Genomic DNA, 5,555 nt, shown 5'->3' with positions numbered 1-5,555 from the left:
CCCAGTGCGCAGGGCACTTCAGCCTCCGGTGAACAAAGTGCCCGCAGCAATGCACCCTCCAGGAAACCCTTTGACCCAGGCACTGCAGCCTGCAGTGAACCCAGGGCCTGCGGGTCTCTACCCTCCAGTGAAGCCAGTGAGACTGGCACTGCACCCTCCAGTGAAGCCAGTGCCGGCGGCACTGCACCCTCCAGTGAACCCAGTGCCCACGGCACTACACCATCCGTGAACACAGTGCCTGCGACACTGCAGCCTGCAATGAACACAGTGCCCACGGCTCTGCAGCCTCCAGTGAAGCCAGTGACTGCCATAATGCATTCTCCATTGAACCTTGGGTCCGTGGCACTGCAGCCACCAGTAAAGCCAGTGCCCGTGGCATTGCGGCCTCAAGTGAAACCCGTGCCCACAGCATTGCAGCCTCCATTTATCCCAGTGATCCATGCACTGCAGTCTGCAATGAACCCAGTGCCCACAGCACTGCACCCTGCAGTGAACCCAGTTCCCACTGCACTGCAGATTCCAAGGATCCCAGGGCCCATGGCACTTCATCCTCCAGTGAACAAAGTGCCTGGGGCAATGCACCCTCCAGTGAACCCAGTGCCGGCAGCAGTGCAGCATGTAGTGAACCCAGGGCCTGCGGGTCTCTACCCTCCAGTAAAGCCAGTGTCCCCGGCACTGCACCATCCAGTGAATCCAGTGCCCAAGGCACTACACCATCCCAGGAACAAAGTGCCTGCAACACTGCAGCTTGCTATGAACTCAGTGCCCAAGGATCTGCAGCCTCCATTAATGCCAGTGCCTGCCATACTGCACTCTGTAGTGAACGTTGTGTCCGAGGCACGCAGCCGCCAGTAAAGCCAGTGCCCGCAGAATTGCAGCCTGTAGTGGAACACATTCCAACTGCACAGCACTCCAGTTATCCCAGTGATCGGTGCACTGCAGTCTGCAGTGAACGCAGTGCCCACAGCCCTGCACCCTGCAGTGAACCCAGTTCTGACTGCAGTGAAGGTTCCAGGGATCCCAGCGCATATGTCACTGCAGCCTCCAGTGAACAAAGTGCCCACGGCAATGCACCCTCCAGTGAACCCAGTTCCCGTGGCAGGGAAGCCTGCAGTGAACCCTGGGCCTGCGTGTCTCTACCATCCAGTAAGCCAGTGTCCCTGGCACTGCCCCGTCCAATGAAGCCAGTGCCACGGCACTGCACCCTCCAGTGAACACAGTGCCCGCGGCACTGCACCCTGCAGTGAACCCAGTGGCACAGCACTGCAGCCTGCAGTGAACCCAGTGCCTACGGATCTCTACCCTCCAGTGAAGCCAATGTCCCTGGCACTGCACGCTCCAGTGAAGCCAATGCCCACAGAACTGCACCTTCCAGTGAACCAAGTGTCCGCGCCAATGCAGGCTCAAGTGAAGCCTGTGCCCGCAGCACTGCACCCTCCTGTGAACCAAGTGTCCATGCCACTGCAACTTCCAGTGAACCCGGTGCCCACGGCACTACACCATCCAGTGAACAAAGTGCCAGCAGCACTACACCATGCAATGAACCCAGTTCCCACTTCTATGCAGCCTCAAGTCAACCAATTGCCTGCAGCACTGCAGCCTCCAGTGAACACACTGAACGTGGCACTGAACCCTACATTGAAACAGTGCCTCCTTGGGGCGCCTGGGTGGTGCAGTCGGTTAAGCGTCCACTTCAACCAGGTCACGATCTCGCGGTCTGTGAGTTCGAGCCCCGCGTCAGGCTCTGGGCTGATGGCTCAGAGCCTGGAGCCTGTTTCTGATTCTGTGTCTCCCTCTCTTTCTGCCCCTCCCCTGTTCATGCTCTGTCTCTGTCCCAAAAATAAATAAACGTTGAGAAAAAAGTTAAAAAAAAAAAAACAGTGGCTCCGCCCTGCACACTCCAGTGAAACCATTGCCCGTGGAACTGCACCATGCAGTGAACCCAGTTCCCACTTCTATGCAGCCTGCAGTGAACACAGTGCCTGCAGCACTGCAGCCTCCAGTGAACCCAGATACCACGGCACTGGAGCCTCCAGTGAACCCACTTCCCGCAGCACTGCACCCGCCAGTGAATGCAGTGCATGCCGCACTGTAGCCTCCTGTATACCCAGTGCCCGCGGCACTGCACCATGCAGTGAACCCAGTCCCAGCTTCTATGCAGCCTCCAGTGAACACACTGCCCTTAGCACTGCAGACTCCAGTGAACCCAGATCCGGCGGCACTGCCCCCTCCAGGGAACCCAATGCCTGCGACACTGCCCCCTCCAGTGAACACAATGTCCACAGCACTGCACCCTTGAGGGAACCCAGTGCTCAGGGCACTACAGCATCCAGTGAACAAAGTGCCAGCAGCACTGCAGCCTGCTATGAACCCAGTGCCCACGACACCGAAGCTTCCAGTGAAGCCAGTGCCTGCCATACTGCATTCTCCATTGAACCTTCGGTCCGCAGCACTGTCGCGGCCAGTAAAGCCAGTGCCCATGGCATTGCAGCGTCCAGGGAAACCCCTGCCCACTGAACTGGAGCCTCCAGTTATCCCAGTGATCCGTTCACTGCAGTCTGCAGTGAACCCAGTGCCCACAGCACTGCTCCCTGCAGTGAACCCAGTTCCGACTGTACTGCAGGTTCCAGGGATCCCTGTCCCCATGACACAGCAGCCTCCAGTGAACAAAGTGCCCGCGGGAATGCACCCTCCAGTGAACCGAGTGAATGCGGCACTGCAGCCTGCAGTGAAACCTGGGCCTGTGGGTCTCAACCCTCCAGTGAAGCCAGTGCCCGCGGCACTGCACCCTCCAGTGAAGCCAGTGCCCTTGGCACTGCACCCTGCAGTGAAGCCAGTGCACACAGCACTACACCATCCCATGAACAAAGTTCCTGCCACGCTGCAGCCTGCTATGAACACAGTGCCCGCTGCTCTGCAGCCTCCATTGAAGTCAGTGCCCGCCGTACTGCACTCTCCATTGAACCTTGGGTCCCCGGCACTGCAGCCGCCACTAAAGCCAGTACCTGCGGCATTGCAGCCTCACGTGAAACACGTGCCAGAGCAATGCAGCCTCCAGTTTCCCAGTGATCCGTGCACTGCAGTTGCAGTGAACCCAGTGCCCACAGCACTGCACCCTGCAGTGAACCTCGTTCTGACTGCACTGCAGGTTCCCAAGATCGCAGTTCCCATGGCACTTCAACCTCCAGTGAATAAAGTGCCTCCGGCAATGCACCCTCCAGTGAACCCAGTGCCCGTGGCACTGCAGTGTGCAGTGAATCCAGGGCCTGCGGGTCTCTACCCTCCAGTGAACCCAGTGCCCACGGCACTACACCATCCAGTGAACAGGGTGCCCGCAGCACTGCACCATGCAGTGAACCCAATTCCCGCTTCTATGCAGCCTCAAGTAAACCAATTGCCCGCCGCACTGCAGCCTCCAGTGAACCCACTGACCGCAACACTGCACCCTCCATTGGAGGCAGTGCCTGCCGCACAGCACCCTCCAATAAACCCAGTGCCCTTGTAACTGCACCATGCAGTGAACATAGTTCCCGCTTCTCTGCAGCATGCAGTGAACACAGTGCCTGCAGCACTGCAGCCTCCAGTGAAGCCAGATCCCGCAGCACTGGAGACTCCAGTGAACCCACGTCCCGCAGCACTGCACCCGCCAGTGAAGGCAGTGTCTACTGCACTGTAGCCTCCTGTGAACCCAGTGCCCGGGCACTGCAGCATGCAGTGGAACCAGTTCCAGTTTTTATGCAGCCTCCAATGAACACACTGCCCGCAGCACTGCAGCCTCCAGTGAACCCAGATCTGGCGGCACTGCCCCATCCAGTGAACCCACTGCCTGTGGCATTGCAACCTCCAGGGACCAACTGCCTGAGACACTGCCCTTCCACTGAACCCAGTTCCACGGCACTGCACCATCCAGTGAACCCAGTACCCGTTGTACTGGAGCCTACTGTGAACCCACTGCCTGCGGCACATCAGCCTCCAGTGAACCCAGTGCCCGCGGCACTGCACCCTCCATTGAACCCAGTGCGCGTGTCACTACATCCTGCATTGAACACACTGCCCAGGGTACTGCAGCCTGCAGTAAACCCATTGCTCGCATCACTGCATCCTGCATGGAACCTAGTGCCCAGGGTATTGCAGCCTGCGGTGAACCCAGTTCCCGCAGCACTGCACCATGCCGTGAACCCAGGACCCATGGTACTGGAGCCTGCTGTGAACCCACTGCCGCGGCACTGCAGCCTCCAGTGAACCCAGTGCGGGAGGCACGGAACCCTCCATTGAACCCAGTGCACGCATCACTGCATCCTGCATGGAACCCACTGCGCAGGGTACTGCAGCCTCCGGTGAACCCAGTTCCCGTGGCACTGCACCATCCAGTGAACTCAATACCCGTGGCACTGGAGCATGCTGTGAACCCACTGCCCACACACTGCATCCTCCAGTGACCCACTGCCTGCGACACTGCCCCCTCCAGTGAACACACTGTCCGTGACACTGCACCCTCCAGTCAACCCAGTGCCCGCGGCCATGCACCCTCCAGTGAACCCAGTGCCCAAGGCACTACACCATCCAGGGAACAATGTGCCCCGGCACTGCAGCCTCCTATGAACCCAGTGCCCGCGGCTCTGCAGCCTCCATTGAAGCCAGGGTCCGCCGTACTGCACTCTCCATTGAACCTTGAGTCCGTGGCACTGCAGTTGCCAGTAAAGCCAGTGCCCAGGGCATTGCAGACTCCAGTGAAACACGTGCCCACTGCACTGCAGCCTCCAGTTATTCCAGTGTTCCATGCACTGCAGTCTGCAGTGAACCCAGTGACCATAGCAATGCACCCTGCAGTGAACCCATTTCCGACTCCACTGCAGGTTCCTGGGATCCCAGTGCCCATGGCACTGCATCCCTCAGTGAACAAACTGCCTGCGGCAATGCACCCTCCAGTGAACCCAGTGACCACGGCACTGCAGCATGCAGTGAACCCAGGGCCTGCGGGTCTCTACCTCCAGTGAGGCTGTGTCCCTGGCACTTCACCCTCCAGTGAAGCCAGTGCCCGTGGCACTACACCCTCCAGTGAACCAAGTGTCCACGCCACTGCAGCCTCAAGTGAACCAGTGCCCATGGCACTGCACACTCTAGTAAAGCCAGTGTCCGCGGCACTGCAGCTTCCAGTGAAGCCAGTTCCTGCAGCACTGGAGCCTCCAGTGAATCCAGTAACCGCTGCACTGCAGCCTCCAGTGAACCCAGTGCCCGCGGCACTGCAGGAACCAGTGAAACCAGTTCTCGCAGCACTGCAGCCTGCAGTGAACTCAGTACACAAGACACTGCAGCCTCCTGTGAACCCAGTGCCCGCTCTACTGCATTGTCCAGTGAACCCAGTCCTGGGGCAATGCAGCCTCCAGTGAACGCACTGCCCGACACAGTGAAGCCTCCAGTGAACCCGCTGCCAGTGTCACTGCAGCCTCCAGTAAATTTTCCACCCGAAGCACTGCTGACACCTGTGAACACACTGTCCGAAGCACTGCTGCCTACAGTGAACCCACTGTCCGAGGCAATGCAGCCTCCATGAA

The sequence above is a fragment of the Prionailurus viverrinus genome, unplaced genomic scaffold (genome assembly GCF_022837055.1).
Source record: "Prionailurus viverrinus isolate Anna unplaced genomic scaffold, UM_Priviv_1.0 scaffold_70, whole genome shotgun sequence".
Lineage (NCBI taxonomy): Eukaryota > Metazoa > Chordata > Mammalia > Carnivora > Felidae > Prionailurus > Prionailurus viverrinus.
This window is presented reverse-complemented; position numbering follows the sequence as displayed.